Genomic DNA, 17516 nt, shown 5'->3' with positions numbered 1-17516 from the left:
ATTTCTGCTTCCAAATCTCAACTCTTTCCAAAAACACTATCCTTTTCATTAAAAACTGCCTTATATACTAACTTATATACTTATAACTACACATCTCCAGTTTATGACTGACATGAATATCATACCAGTCACATTGGTGTTCCAACCAACACCTCTCCCAGTCCATCCTGCACTGCACTTCTGGAGGATTTTCCAATGGCAGGAAGGATGGCCAGGCAGGAAAATCCTCTTTTTCTGGGAAGGGAGAGCTGAGCTGGGCTGAGTTATAAGCTACAAACTTCCCCAGCCCTGACAAACCAGGACTGAGTCTCCATCCCAGTGTGGTTCCACCACCCAGCCCTTGGTTTAGGATGCAGGAACCCCCCTGCCTGATTTTCCATCTCCCTGTCACTCTTCTGGCACCACCAACCCAATTTGAATTGAAATACCAATTCAAATTTTAAAAAACCCTCATTTTTTATCTTATATTTATTTTGAATTTCAAACATACTTGATGTTTTCTCAAAATAATAAGATATCTCTATCTAAATGCTAGCCAAAGGTAATGCTGACACAGAACCTTTACAAACTGACTTTCCAAGTGCTTTCTGGGCTTAGGCTTTAGGTAAGAATACATTTGACCAGTTTGAAGCAGCTGCCAGCTGCATTATGTAACAATATAGCACACTACAGAAAATAGGAGAAAGTGCTCTGGCCAGCAGTGAGGCAAGATTGCATATTCACTATAAACTGTGTCATTCTTTCAGAGTGATAATGATAAGTGTCATATTCCCAACAAACTAATGTTTTAATAAATATTCTGATCAATACCACACAAGAATAGTTGATTAGGCAACACAGTGTATTATCTTAATTAGACAAAAGTATTCATATCTCTTAGCAATAATTCTTATTACTCTCAAAACTTTGGGTTTGCAAAATCTATCAACAAACTGAGGTGTTTCCTTTCTAATCCCACTGATGTCACTCTTGTTCCCACTTCAGCAGCAGTGCACAGAACAACACCTTGAGAAATTCAAGGGTGGTAATAAAAACATGGAATGATACAGGCACAATTCCTCATTAAAATGACACTGAACTGACAAGCAGAGATAGAAGTGTCTCAGCCATTACCTACACATGATGTGCACATAAAAGCAGGGCCTGAACTATCTCAACCAATGCTAAAAGGAAAGGAGGTTTAAGCAAAAAAAGTGCCAGTGTGGAGTGTCTTTTCTCCACCCACCTCTGTCCAGAAAAAGCAGATCCACTCATGCCTCTTTTCAGTGCAGCTCTCAGATGAATTCATTTGGCAGCCTGACCACACTTGTGCCCGACCAGCTTTGGTGACAGGCTGGCCAGGGAGTGTTTCCAGCTCCAGGAGATGGGGCCAGGGCCCAGCCCTGCCCAGAGCCAGGGGAGGTGACCCAGAGAGCCCTGGAGGGCAGCACCAAGGAGCTGGAGGCAGCAGTGAGGGGCCCAGAGCTGGGCACAGCACCGAGGTGTGGCCTCAGCAGTGCCCAGCACAGAGGGGCAGGCGCTGCCCTGCTCCTGCTGATCCAGCCCAGGTGCCATGGGCCTCTTGCCCCCTTGGGCACACTTTGGCTCACACTGAGGCACTGTCAAGCACCACCAGCACCTCTCCCACCTTTGTCCATGATGTGGACACTGGGACCTAACACAGCCCCAGCACCCTGACAGCACTGAGCTGGAACTGGGAATGTTCAGTGCCCAGTTCACTGAACCTGGAGAACAGAAGGCCCCAGAAAGACCTCACTGGGGCTTTCCAATGCCTAAAAGGAGCTAACAGGAAAGACAGACGGGGACTTTGGACAAGGGCCTGGAGTGACAGGATATGAGGGAATGGCTTCACACTGAAAGAGTGTGGATTTGGATTAGATACAAGGAAAAAAATCTATCTCTGGGAGGTGCTGAGCTCCTGGCACAGCTGCCCAGAGAAGCTGTGGCTGCCCCATCCCTGGCAGTGTCCAAGGCTGGACAGAGCTTGGAGCAACCTGGGACAGTAAAGAATGTCTCAGTTCATGACAAGGGGTGAACAAGATGATCTCAAAGATCCCTTCCAAACCAGACCATTTTATATTTTCACATTCTTCAGAAAATTGAATTCAGTCAGAGTTTGAAACCCCATTTTGAAACCCCATTAGAGTTTGAAATCCTGTCCCTTGCTCATGGCAAGGGATGAACAAGATGATCTCGAAGATCCCTCCCAAACCAAACCATTTTGAATTTTCACATTCTTCAGAAAATTGAATTCAGTCATTTAGAGTTTGAAACCCCATTTTTCACACTTTCATGCTTTCATACATTTTGCAAGCACAGTTATTATCATAACTTCAGTGTAACATTATCTAAAAATACATCTCTCATCTACGGGGTAAAAGAATTTCCTAAATACAAAAAAGCAACATAGAAAAATATCTCAATAATAGTGCAAAGGTCTATACATACTTCTCTTTGCCAACTCATATTAGGTTTTTAGCTCAAATATCTTTGGCTCTGTTCCAGATTAAATGCCAGTTAGGCAGAGCTGCCCGCTTACCCTTTCAAGGTAGATAGCAACAGTGGTGAGCTCTAATCATTTACAAAGGTCATGATCGGAAGCTAGCCCGTGAGCAGTCATTTAAAATTCCATTGATCCCTATTTGTAGTCAGGGAAAGAAAATGGACATTTCAGCTGTATTGTAATTATGAGGCTTCAAGGCAACTGTAAATAGATGTGCAAATCTAGATACTGGCAAATACCTTAGAGAAGAAATTATTACTATAGTATAACATATATCCAGGAAAGGTTGAAGATAAAACTGCATATAAAAAAAGATCAATCATCTTTTTGCTAATTTGCCTTGCTTGCCAGCCTACAAGGGTTATCACAATTATCAGAAGTCTGATGAATATTTAAGCAAAGGCCAACTGGCTTAGAGTGATCTCAGACGAAGTTGTCAAGCTTTGCAGAATAAGAAATTCTGCACTGGAGTAAGTATTCGTTTCCTGGGAGGTGCAGGTCAGAAATACAGTCTGATAGATAACTGGTATTATGCAAAGGTTATATGAATATTGTATCAGTGTCTTATCCAAAGTCACCATTTGCAAACCCACAGGAAGCTAATACTGTGCTACCTGTACTACACTACACCCTGCCTGTTTCCACGTGGAATATCAGCACATAGTGCCTCTTGTTGAGATTTTTTGCACATGAAAATTGTAAAGCAAAAGGTGCCACTTCTCTAAATTTCCCATGGTGGGATAAATCTTGCCCTCACTTCGAAACCTGCAAATTGGTTTTACCAAGAAACTATGGAATAGCTTCAAGAATCTGCAGAAAGCTTTGCACACATCTATTCCTCAGGTTGTCTTCTCTTTTTTGATCAGTGAGAAACACTAAAGATGGTTCTTGATATCACATACTAATCTTGACAAATGCACAAGATGTTCCACTACCTGTAATTCATCCCCAACAGACAGAGCCAAAGGAGCTGAGCTCTGTTCTACCCTCACTGGGTGAATTCTGCTAGGACTTCATTCTTCACCTGCCTGTGTCTCTCACCCCACATCACCCAGCCTGTCTGTGTCTGCCATAGGCTCTCCACACAAGGATCCTCCTCCACTATGTGCCTCACTTATCATCAAGCCCCAGTGGGCTGAACAGACATTCCTGTAACACAAATAAGGAATATGCTGCTAGGTACAAAAGATGCAGAAGGAAACACAACACAGTTTCTGATACTGGTTTAACAGCACACACTGTGGTAAACTACAGCAGGAAAGAATAACCTTATTTAACCTTCATGAATGCTGATCAAAAAATTTCTAATACATCAAACACATCATCAGTGAGATCACAGGATCCTGATGTTTTATAACATAGAGGCTGAAGTGTTGAAAATACTTGATAAATACTGTATTGCACAAATTCTCAACAATCTTTTATAAATTAGCACTGGTGGTTTTTTATGCTATCTTTAAAGCCCATCTGAAAGCAGAGAATCATAAAATTACATTTAAAAATAATCAGAAGAGTTATGATCCTGATACTGACTCCCAACAAGCCTTCAGCTTGCAGAGGTCAGCGTATTCCAGCTGACAGGAGAGCCTCTCTGCACACTATCAACCATGAAGATGCTTACAAGAAAACATCTTTGCAGTTTATGGATGCTTACTAGCAAGACATTTAAGAAGACCTTATTAAGATCCCAGACCATCCTTTAATACCATACCATTATTGGCTTCTTCATACTCCTATTAAAACTTTATCTTATTTTCCAAGTCACATACTTCTGTTTCTTCACAGCCTACATTACATTACCTGCACCACTCTCTTTCCTACCCATCATCTGCCTTTTCATGAAAAATATTGCCCCCAGTTGTAATTTCTGTTCAAAACAATTTTTTACAAAAGCAATATCTTGGCTTTGGTTCCAAAGAAGGGACACTGCACCTTGTGCACCAGATGCACACCCTGGCCTGTGGAGGCTCTTCTCCCCAGAGCACTCTGGAATCACATCCTGTGTCAAGTGGAAATGACTCTGCAACCAGCCTCTGAATCCTCAGCACTAAGAATAACAGGAATTGAATGTCCCCATCTTCAGTGTTCTGAAATTACTCTTAGAAGTACCTGTAAAACTAAAGCTACTTATGCTTCTGACTTTACATGATCAATTATATTTTCAAGCTAACATAGCAGCCTGTTTCTACAATAGCTTATCTTCTAACTATGCCAGTTACTAATTACTGGATATTTAAACAAATGAAGCACCTGTTACTATCTGTACATCCTGATAAAATAATTTCCTGTTACTTAACATGATTTACCAGAAATTAATCTAACTCACTACATAACCAACAAGATGCAACTGTTTGACAGCTGCATTCATTCACACTCTTATTTTCATATTGGGCTCCTGATGCAAAATCTTTCTTTAACTTGCCTTTATCACAAATAATATGGACATATTTATCAATAGCATATCAAAATTTCTGCCCTCTGGGAAGAAAGCAATGCTTCAATTCAGAACCACATTCATTAACAACAATTAAGTTTTTTGAAAGTAAAAATATTTCTATAAAACACAAATATTCCAATATATTATATAAGTAAAATGCTTACAAATCAGATGCTGTTCCTTACTCCTTATCAAATCCAAATGTATTTTTAGCATGGGAGGTCTCTCATTTGATGAAAAGTACACCATAAGAACAAAGCATTATTTTGAACACTGACATTTTCTTGTGATGGTGGCACAGCATTAAAACCACAGAAAGAACACTACTTCACCACTTTAATAAAGTGAGCTAACCAGAGAAGTTCTAGAATTTTAGTTTGTTTTCTGCAGATCATTATTTGTTATGATACATTTAGGTATTTCAGAAAGAAGTGCCACAAGCCATATGCCACAAGGAAGACAGCCATATGTCTATGTGAAGTATCAACACTAGATCTTAAAAGCTAGGTTTAGTAATTTCCAAAAACCAAGAATGCACTTATTTGTCAGGCAAAACCCAGGCAAAGAGAAGTGAGCTTTGTCTAAAGCAGAAATGTAGATGAAATATAGGTATGGGCTGTAGATGCTAAGGACTAAGAGCAATTTCCTTCCATATGATCAGAAAGTAAGAGGACAGCTGGAACTCCTAAAAAATCTAGTCTACATATAAATACCTTCAGAAATTAAAGAGAAAAGAGGGAGTGGGATCACATGAGAGAGAGAAAGGTCAAGGAGGTGGTTCTGTGCCTACAGGCAGAATTCAGGGATGTTTTTTGGCCTAGAAGGAAAATAACCCAGTGACAGAGACACAGAGATGATTGTGAAGATAAAGAAGAAAGAGCTTAAGGAAGTATTCATGTATGTTTAAACAGTGCCAATACAGGATTTGATAAGGGAAGAGAAGCCAAATTGTAAAAGTAAGTTTCTGTAGTCTCAGAGCTAACTCAGCCCACCAGGATCTACATTTTATCTACTCACAATTCCCAACCTAGCTCGGAAACACCACCTAAGGAGAAAGGAGAGGAGGCTCCCAGCACCACAGCAGCTATAAATATCAACAGCATTCATGGGTGAGGACAGGCAGCAGTGAACCCCGAGCAGGAACCTGGCAACAGAGGGTGCTAAATGGCAGAAATGTTTGATGAAAGCAAGATCATATAAACAATGATTTAAGCATTGATTTCTAGCCAATAAGCATCAATGGAAATCCCTCCTAATTCTGTCTGCGATGGATGGCTTAATTCCTGATAACAGGGTCATATGCTGAGAAAAACCTGTCTTAATTGATGGCTCTGTAACATGTATCTATCAGTCTCAGACACTGATTACACCCCCTGGAAAAACATCTTTTCTGCTCAGGAGTGCCTGAAATGTGGAACCATTACACATGTCCTAAGATGGCCACAACAGAAGGTGCAATTAAAAATGAAACTCATTAAAAATGCTGGCAGGAACCTCATGAAGTCCAGGACAACGATGAAGAAGGATGGGTGCCTCAGTGAATTTCAGGGAGTCTTGCAAAGCAGCCTGTGTGTGCAGCAGCCCTGTGCTATCCCGCAGCCCTGGCTCTGAAATCCTTCAAGGTCAGCACAGCCCCAGTGCCTGGTAAGGAACTGCTCCAAGCACTGAAGTACTGCAAAAATGCCACACCAGAGAGCTTTCACCTGTGCAACAGCAGCTCATGCACCAAACACATTCTGTGAGACTTTTAAACATTCACAGCTCTGACAAATTGTATCTAATTTTGTTCAGTACAAAGCTGGATGCTGCTCCTTCCCAAGTGTTCTCCCACAGGTCAGTAAAAGCTCCAGCTGTCCCTTGCAATGGTTGCACATGTAGCTGAACCAGATCAAGATTCTTCTTTACTGTGAAAGGTGTTTGTCTGTTGGGTTTTGGTGAGGGGAGTTTCTTCTTTTTTCTTACCCACACACTTTTAACAGCAGCTGAAAATTATTGCATAGCGTTAGGAAAAAAATCACCCTGGGCAAAGACCAAGCTGGGAATGTTTCAGCCTCAAGATTACTGTTTCTCAAAATAATGAGCATCTGAACACAGTTCTGGAATCTTAACTGGGGTACTTTGGACCAAGCATCTTTCCTACAACAGACATTTCTGTTTATTACATCTAATTTCATTATGTTTTACAAGTTTAGTCAAATTTTCCATTTCAACGTGCCCTATTACTTTCAAGACAATGTGTCAAACTCTGATACAGAAAATGCCAGGTGCATCCTGCCTTTCATTTTTATTTTTCCTTGAAATAAAAAGACTTGAAATCTTAATTTTCACTAGTCTTGTACAGTACACAGTCAAATGGGATTTTTAAAACAATTATCCTTATATCTACAATTTCATCCACTTAGTACTCAAGACTTCATACTGTCTGAATTGATATACATATATATATATATGTGTGTGTGTGCATATATATATATATATATATATATATATATATATATATATATATATATATATAATAGTCACAGGTTTAATTTTCTTGGAAGTATCCTTAACAGCTGACTCATAATTTATAAAAAATCAAAAGTATGAAGAATTTGAGATTTGATTTTAAACTCTTGTAAATTTTTAACATACTGGGTTACATTTTTTTATTTTCCAAATACAATGCACTATCATTTAATCATTTATTAACTTAAACACATTTATTTCTGTAACAGTCCAACAATTTCTTAAGCTACATATTCCTGTTTAGAGTCACACAGCGTATGATAAATACTTAAGGAAGATATCCCTCAAACACGTCTGAAAGAGTTTTAAAACAATGGAATTTTTGTCCATCCAGTAACTTTAATCATTACATTCCTGCACTCCTCAGAGTCTGTTGTTTGAGCTCCAGTACCATTTCTCTGATTTTGGTTCTACTATTCCTCAAACTATTTCTCTCCAGTAGCACCAGTTCCAGGCTCTCCTATGCTAAGCTATTTTAAACCTTTCTATTTGTTAGGTGCTGTAAGAGCACATGGCAGATTTGCCAAGCCAAATCTGAGCAAAGCCCATTTGAGCCAGGGGTTTCTGAGGCACAGACAACTGGGCAGGATCAGCACTACTAGAGCTGCAACTTACTGGAGTGTCCATAACTTACCTGTAGAGAGATCAGAAAAAAACTCTGAAAAAAATCCCCATAGATCTGTTATTTTGTTATTTATCAGTCCTAATTTTATTTTGGAGCAAGGCAATCACCAATGTTCTCAAGGTGTTCCTCAAAGGACACGAGAGAGCATCAGTATGGCTGGGAAGAACTTGAGCCACAGAGCTCACTGGGGCTGCTCAGCTCAGGAGCACCCAGTGGCACAGCCTCACTCCCAGGGCTTGGCAAAAAAGATGGAAAAGGTATTTTCCCAGGCTCTTTGCTCATCTAAGTGGGGGTTTACCATACTCTCCAGATTTCTAGAATCTTCTCCTTTCCCCCTGAAGTGAGACACTGCGTGAGGACTCAAACTGATGTTTGAACCAAGACAAGGGAGTAAAACACACAGTGAAGGCCTGAGTGGAGCTCAGTCACGTCGAGAGTTACAGACTGAAGCAATGAGAGCAGGAAACCTGCTGAGCTGTGGCTCTGGGACAAGGGACAGGAACACTGGCATATGGGAGGACACTCCACAAAGAGTGGGCTTTTCTAAAATCATGCCCTGGAAAATAAGAGTGCAAGCAGTAATCCCAAAGGTTGTGCTGCCCACTGTAACACAGGGCTCAGTGCTGGACTAGAAGGTGACCAACTGCCCTGCTTTTCACATGGCAGGTATCCAATAAACAAAAACTCCATTGTTTTACAACTCTTTCAGAGGTGTTTGAGGGATATCTTCTTTAAGTATTTATTATACCCTGTGTTACTCTAGATAGGAATATGTAGCTTAAGAAATGGTTGGACTGTTACAGAAAATACCCTGCAAAGACTCTTCCATCATCTATTTCCAACAGCTATTTGGATGGGGAGAACTCTCCATGGCTGCTGCAACTTTGTGTTAGTGCTAGGGGAGTCAGATCAGGAATTTTACCTGCACCATCTTCTACATGCATCAGGAATTGCAAGCAGAGCACTTTGGTTAGTTTTATTTCTGTTCATCTCTGGCCCTACTTGAAATCTGAATTAATTAAAAAGCAGTACACCAGAACTGCACCAGGAAGATGGAAGAAGTTCTTGGCTGGTCTATCAATGAAGCCAGCTGAAGACCAAAGCACACAGGAGGATCTCATCATCCCTGAAGAGTGACAGTATTTCATACCATAAAATTTCAAATCAGCCTGAAGCATTTCCCCCATTTTTTTCCAAATAAGTATTTCTATTTTTTGGTAAAATTTCTCTGGCTATATTCCATTAGCACAAAACTTCAGAATAGCAGAAATTTTAAGTGCATTTAAAATAGCAGGTAATCAGAAATTCTAGTAAGAGGCTTTATTAACTAGATTATTCCAAAAGAAAATGCCCAGATTTTGATACCAGTCCTCTAGCATTCTTATGGGAAATCTGCATCTTGAAACTGCCAGCCTCATTTGAGGAAATGAGGCAAATGTAGCAATCTACTAAAAATCATTTGGCTGTAATAAGTAATTTTAATCAAACAGTTAGAGAGAATGGCATTGGAGTTAATGTCTGAAGTGTCATAAACAGATGGGGAATGTGCAGTGTAGCGACTGGTTGTGCACTTTTAACGCAATTTCCTCTTCTGCAGTCTGGATCGTGGTTTGATCAAGTCTAAGTGACATGACAAAAACAAATTTAATTTATTCTGAAACTATATTCAACTAAAGAATGCACAATACAGCAAGTGTGCTGCTCTGCTGGAAAGTGAGGTTTGAGGCACAGCAAAACACCGGGAACAAAAATAGCCACACGCCCACCACCTTCTTCCCCTTAAAAGTTGTGGGGGTGGTGCTGGGGGTGCACTTGTAAAATGGAAGTTCCACTGGGGATGCAAAACAAGCTTGAATTTAAATAATCTACATCTTTTCTATTTTAGACTGAGCTACAGCAAAACCGCTGCTGCTCATTTGTGCTGCAGATCAAGGGAACAACGCACCACAGTGTGGGGACAAAATATTTCAAGCAATTTCTCAGACACTGACAAGTAGTAAATTAGGGAATCTTGTAAGTACAATACAGTAGTCATCCCCTTCTATTGATCACATATAATTTACATCTTACAAAGATGTGAATTCTTGCATTCTCACTCCACAAGGAAAATCTCAATGATTTATTCATTTCAAATAAAAAATAGAAGGTAGATGAGAAGAATTACTTCACAGGCTGCAGCTTTCTCAGGGCACTAGTGCTAGGCTCTTCTTTCGCACTGCCCGAAGGGCCTTTGTGTGCAAGTCCCTCTAATTAACAAGGTGAATCATGCAGCAGTTCCCTAATTAGTGAACATGACAAGCCAATGGAAACAAGCAGACAGACCTGGCGCACAGATATGGTCAACAAAAGGCACAGCAACACACCATTAAAAAATGCCTATTTCAAGTAAATAAAATAGCAAGAGAACTAGCATAATGCTTAATTTTCCTTTTCATGTTTTATGCTTATTCCTCATTTATTGCAGATATAAATAACGACACAAAAAATCAAGGTTTCCAACTGCAAGTCACACCACTTCTCCAAAATCAAAGACTACTTATCCTACGTGAATAAGCATCTGCTCAAAGGGCATTATTTGTTTTCTCTCTTGTTTTTCTGCTTTAAAGAACTGCAGTCACATTACACGCTTAGGACTTTAAGATCCATTAATTAATTCTATTCAAAATTATTTTTTCTTGAAATCCTTTTTCACGAATAGATGAAAGGAGTGCAATAGTTGCACAATTATTGCATTTTAAAAAATGCCTACATTCCCAACATGTCATAATTTCTACCTTTTGTATGAGAATAAATAAATAATATAAGTGAATAATCAAAGAATCAGATTTGCATTAGAAAGGAAATAAGATGATCTAAAATGTACCTCCGTACCTTCCTCTTTCCAAGTAAAATATTTTTAATCTCTCACTCTTCCTTCTGCTTTTCCTAAAAACACTCATCCCATCTCCAAAACAACACAAGAGGGTTAATTAATTTTCAATTTATTGCATATTGAACCTTTGATTTAAATTTTTACAATCCTTCAATATATTACAATTCTAAAATGTGTGTCACCACCAGCAGAATGTAATTCTTCACAGAAAACCTCCACTATGCTTTTTGCTCTCTATTCCTTGGCATATTATCATAAGTAAGGAGAACTACAGATGATATCCTCATTACAGGCTCCTCTTTCTCACAGTCTTGGGGGAGAAAAAATTCTGACTTTTCTCTTTGAATTGTAAAGGTAGAAGGGTAAAACTTCATTATGTTCTAAAATTGATGTTCAAAATCCTAATCTCTAAAATCCCACATTTTTCTGACCAGTCTAGTTTAAAAACTATGAGAATTAAAATACTGTCCTCTAAGAAATAATTGTTCTACTGCCCTTAAAGGTTGTTTTTTTGGCCAGAAATTTGAAGAATATTTAATGATGTTCCATTACAGAACTGGCCAGCTGTTTCAAAGTGGTTTTAAATTCACAATAAACACTGTCAGGGATGACAAGGAGAACACTGGAATCACCACTGGTTACTGTGCTCATTTTCCCCTTCTTGTCTGTGTGCACTTCCCAACTTTTCTCGGACCCCACCCAGCACACCCTGCCTAGGACAGCTCAAACCCAGGCTGGAAGTATCCTGTTCTAACATCAAGGCACAAAGGAAACTCTGCTAGCAAGTGAACTCAGCTGTGCCATATGCAGGCAGGAAGGGTTCAGCAAGCAGCCTGTCACAAAGGCTTACTGTTGCACAGAGCAGTGAGCAGGGCTCTGCGCCGTGCCGCTCGCCCCAGCGCTGCACACAGCTGGGCTGCTCGGGACTGCTGCACACCCACACACTCCCTGCACGGAGATCCTCCACCTGCAGCAGCAAAATCAAGGAGATGGGACAGACACCAAACAGACACACCCGGAAATCAATGCAAAATCACAACGTTTGATTGGCTAGGACTGATTTCCAGATAAATTGCATACACATATATCGCCAGCCAGGGTCCATGTAAAATTCACCAGCAGGACAGGAGTGCTGGGAACGTGCCTTGAGCTGTTTGATTTTCCAGCATCAGCCTCATTCCATGGTTATGGCAATGGGAAGATGCCATCAGCTCACATACCAGACAGCAGACAAAGAATGAAATATTAAAAAGTTTTAAACTTATAATAAAGCTCTGTGTATTGTGTTTTAAAACTCACAAGCAAATATTGTATTCAAAAGCAGCAAACATTAACCAAAAATACATATATATACATATATAGTATAATACATATATAGTACTTAGATAAAACATATTTATATATAAATACATATATAGTCATTAGATAAAACTACTGTCAATATCCTTTTGCTTTGTGTAATTAGTCAAAAAACTTTTAAAGTAAGTTGTAACATTAAGTTCTTTAACTACTGCCTAAAATGTAAGCTAATAACATCTTCCCGTTTTCATAACCATGTAAAATAAAAGTAATGCTAAAAAATAAAACAACTCAAAACACATTCCTAACAATCCCATCCCGTTCCTAACTTGTACATAAACTCCCAACCAACAATAAATGGTGTTCTGTGGGAGGACTGAACTTATGATTTTTAGATTATGAGACTGATGCTGGAAAATAAAGCAGCTCAAAGCACGTTCCTAGCAGTCCCATCCTGTTTGTGATTTGCACACAGACCCTGGCCAGTGATAACATACACAGGTTATTTTATAGATACAACTGCAAAAGTATTTTGCATTTAAGCAAAAATGTTAGGTGCAGCCGATAACAATAAATCCTAATTGTCCACAGGAGTTGTTATGATATGAGATGATATCTAACACCAGAGGACAAATTCTGTTTGTTTTGGATATTGCTACTGATGTCAATAGAGTTGTTCCATAGTTACAGTGGTGGGGCAGAAGGATTCAATTATAACATTTAAATATAAAGGACACACATTTAAAAAGTGGCAGGAGCAAAAATGCACTCAGAGGTGTATTTTATTTGACAGGGCAAAAATAAAAATATCACAGAACAGTCAGATCATTCTCACACTTGCTACATAGCCTACTACATGTCCTCAGCACTCCTGAATGCTGGCATGCCTGCTAAGGCAGACATTTCCTTACCCACTGGATATAGGATGTTTGTTTTTCAAATTTCAGTACTTCCCAGAAATTATTTCTCCCCATAGCTAGATGGACAGATGAATATTTTTTAACTGAGGAATTATTTTTAAAGCCTCAGTTAAAATTACCTGGGGATATTTATGAAATGTACACTTATGACTTTTTTTCTTTTGTGTAGCTGAGCAGATCACAGAAACCATCCTATATTGCAATGTTAACAGAAGCATCCATTGACAAATTTAAGAAATATATGCATTTTAGATAGCATAACAATGTAGAAGATATTTAAATATTATAGTAGCTCTCTATCCAAATCATCAAATAAATAAAGGAGCAGAACACTGTCACATATTACTGAAACCCAGCACCTTGTACTGAGCACCATGACTGCACACAAACACACAGAAGTTTAATTCAATAGCTAAGCAGTTTTTACCTCTATGTCAACTACCAGATTAAACATTGACAAAACTGGAATAAAGAAATGGTCTCAGGAAACTTTGCCAGTCTCTCATGGCCTGAAGTTGCCTTTCTCCTCTGCCAAAATTCAGAGTATTGTTTGATTTCTGCACCCTAAAATAAGGTAGAAGTTTTCAATCTGAGATTTAATTACAGAAGCTCATAGGGTGAGCTAATGGAGCTCCATATTCTTTAGGTGTTTCCATGCAACCTCAAGGTCTGTATCACCCTATCTTGCAGCCACCTAGATCACTAAAAAGGTAAAAACAGCAAAAATATTCAAACACTTATTTCTTAGAGGGTGGAAGAAATCACAGAATCACAGAATCACAGAATTTTCAAGACTGGAAGAGACCTACAAGATCATCTAGTCCAGCCGATGTTCTAACTGTTCAACTAGATCATGGCAGCAAGTGCCACATCCAGTCTTTTTTTAAATTCTTCAAGGGATGATGCCTCTACCACCTCACTGGGTAAATGATTCCAGTTTCTGACCACTCTTTCTGTGAAGTATTTCCTTCTTACTTCTAACTTACATCTAGCTTGACGCAACTTGAGACTGTGTCCTCTTGTTCTATCCGTTGTCGCCCGGAGAAAGAGGCCGACCCCCAGCTCACCACAGCCACCCTTCAGGAAGTTGTAGAGAGTGATGAGGTCACCCCTTAGTCTCCTTTTCTCCAGGCTGAACAACCCCAGCTCCCTCAGTCGCTCTTCATATGGCTTGTGTTCCAAGCCCCTTATTAGTTTCGTTGCTCTCCTCTGGACACGCTCAAGTAACTCAACGTCCCTCTTAAAGTGAGGGGCCCAGAACTGGATACAGTACTCCAAGTGAGGCCTCACCAGTGCCGAGTACAGGGGAAGAATGACCTCTCTGCTCCTGCTGGCCACACCGTTCCTGATACTGGCCAGGATGGCATTGGCCCTCTTGGCTACCTGGGCACACTGCTGGCTCATATTCAATCGACTGTCAACCAGCACCCCCAGGTCCCTTTCCACCTGGGCACTATCCAGCCACTCCATCCCCAGCTTGTATCGGTACAGGGGGTTATTATGGCCGAAGTGCAATCATCCCATACTTTTGTTTTCTGACACACACAAGAGATTCCTGAACATACTGCTTAAGAAGGAAAGACTAGCAAATGCTGATGACAGACCATGATTAAAAGAGAACAATTTTGCTGAATAGTGAATTTACTGCTCCTCCAAACAGGAAGCTGAAAGCACTTGACTCAATTAAACAGCAGCATATACAGTGAAGTGATGATGTGTATTCACTAACCTTCCCAATCATTCCCTGCCACACAAAGGCAGGGCAGAAATCCTGGAAATTCCACAGGTACCCCTTGAGGGGAGCCCAGCTCACCTGTCCAGAGCTGGCAGGTGCCCTCTGCAGCCACTGAATGCTGGGCTGCCTTAGGACTAAGGGCTCTGTGGAAACACAACTCAGAATTTAAACAAGGTTTTGAAAATAAATAGAAAAATTATCCTATTTCTCATAAAAACATGCTATCTTCTCACCAATTTCACCTCAAGTATGTTTCTAGTGGAGTGAACATTCTGCTCCTCTCCTGCTGTCCTGAACACAACTAACACCTGAGTTTAGCACTTATGCTTTGTTTTCCTATTGAGTATTTTTGACACTTTCCTAAAGCTTACTTAAATTATCTGACATGTTTGCCAGATATGAGCACTTCTACCAGGACAAATCTTTTTATTATTACGATTTTTATTTTTTTTAAATAATAGATTTTCAAGGACCTCACCACATGAATATGGCTTTTGGCCATTAAGAGAAATCTTCAGAATCTACAGGGTGTTACTTCTGTTTCAAGAATATAAATGTCTGTTCTGGATATAAATACATTTTCTACTTGTGGAGGGAAAGGACACAGCAGTGTAAGAGGCTGCTCTGTACCTCATGGCTGTGCAGAGTCAATAAACCCATGAACTGTAATTGCACCACACTGCTTTTCAACTTGCTTCCCTTCAGCCTTACCCAATACTGAGGTAGCAGTTTTTAGGAAGCTGTAACACCTCAGTGTACAGACACTCATCAGCATAAATGCATTTAACATATCTTCCCATTCTAGGAAATCAGGTATTTATGCCCATTTCCATGGAAATCTAGAAGTTAAGCACCAATTCAGCAGCAATTTGTAATACTAAACAAAACCAAAACTCTTACAAATCATTACTCAACTGCTCAATAACATTAAAAATACATTAATACCTTTCAAGTGTTTACATTTTTGAGAGAATCATACCTACCTTTAACAAAACTATTTGAGGGGAAAACATTCTATATTGTGAATGAAAATAAGATATTTTATTTATTTAAAAGATTACTACTACTACTGCAGGCTAACTACTTTTTCAAGGTATGTTGAGCAGTATCTCATTATTCAGCTAAGATGATGTAACTCTTTCACAGGCTGACACAGTATTTTTGAACGACAAGACAAAACTAAAAATAGGAAATACATGCTAACACACCTTTCATGACCCCTGCATGTCACTGCCCAGCCACCTAGCCTGTAGCTTAGAGAAGAGCTGCATAAAAGCTAGCTACAGTCAGAAATGTTGAGTGTTTAGTTAACCAAAGTGGACACTTTTTACCGTACTGTTAATGGTATTAAATATTCTCAAAAATGGGCTGGCGAGGAAGTTTTAAATTACTCTGTTTAAAATTTTACTACTGCATTTCAACTTTTGCTTTAACTGTACTCCCATGAACTCTTTCAGCTTCCACTACCAGGTTAGAAACAGATCCCAGATTTTACGGAAAGCAGTGTGCTCTAAGAAATGTACACATTGCAAACGAGGTGCTGCCCTTGTGAGAGAGAGCAGCGAACATGTGAGCACTCACCCAGACTGCGGCCGGAAGGCGGCTGCGGGAGCAGGGGAAGGTCAGTGCGGGGCCTTCATAAAGAGGAGCCGGGGCAGGGACACGGGAGCCGGGATGCGCAGCCACAGCTCGGGTGGACAGGGACACAAGGAGCCGGGATGTGCAGCCACAGCTCGGGTGGACAGGGACACAAGGAGCCGGGATGAGCAGCCACAGCCCCTCACAGGAAAAGGGACACGGAGCCGGGATGAGCAGCCTCAGCCCCTCACAGGAAGGGGCTCACAGGAGAAGTGATGAACAGCCCCAGCCCCTCAGAGGAACGGGCACACAGAGCCGGGATGAGCAGCCCCAGTCCCTCACAGGAAGGGGCTCACAGGAGAAGTAATGAACAGCCCCAGCCCCTCACAGGAAGGGGCCCACAGGAGAAGGGATGAGCAGCCCCAGCCCCTCACAGGAAGGGGCACACAGAAGGGATGAGCAGCCCCAGCCCCTCACAGGAAGGGTCACACAGAAGGGATGAGCAGCCCCAGCCCCTCACAGGAAGGGGCACACAGAAGGGATGAGCAGCCCCAGCCCCTCACAGGAAGGGTCACACAGAAGGGATGAGCAGCCCCAGCCCCTCACAGGAAGGGGCACACAGAAGGGATGAGCAGCCCCAGCCCCTCACAGGAAGGGTCACACGGAGCCGGGATAAGCAGCCCCAGCCGCAGCCCCTCACAGGAAGGGGCACACAGGAGAAGGGATGAGCAGCCCCAGCCCCTCACAGGAAGGGGCACACGGAGCCGGGATGAGCAGCCCCAGCCCCTCACAGGAACGGGCACACGGAGCCGGGATGAGCAGCCCCAGCCCCTCACAGGAACGGGCACACAGAGCCGGGATGAGCAGCCCCAGCCCCAGCCCCTCCCAGGAAGGGGCACACGGAGCCGGGCGCTCGCCTCCGTGCCCTGAGGGCAGCGCATGTGACGCGGGCCCCGCAGGATCCGGGGGCAGATGAAAGCTGGCAGCTGTGGCTGCCTCGGGCGCTCCAGGCTGCCAAACAGGGCTTACAAACACGTTA

The 17516-nt window shown here is 41.3% G+C and overlaps 1 protein-coding gene across 1 annotated transcript in view; it reads right to left on the bottom strand.

The window, feature by feature from the left end:
- The window catches only part of LOC131563330 (transcription initiation factor TFIID subunit 4-like), a 155923-nt gene that overhangs the window by 50514 nt on the left and 87893 nt on the right, over positions 1 to 17516 (bottom strand). The window lies entirely within an intron of this gene.

This window comes from Ammospiza caudacuta, chromosome 13, assembly GCF_027887145.1.
Source record: "Ammospiza caudacuta isolate bAmmCau1 chromosome 13, bAmmCau1.pri, whole genome shotgun sequence".
Taxonomy (NCBI): domain Eukaryota; kingdom Metazoa; phylum Chordata; class Aves; order Passeriformes; family Passerellidae; genus Ammospiza; species Ammospiza caudacuta.
This window is presented reverse-complemented; position numbering and strand designations above follow the sequence as displayed.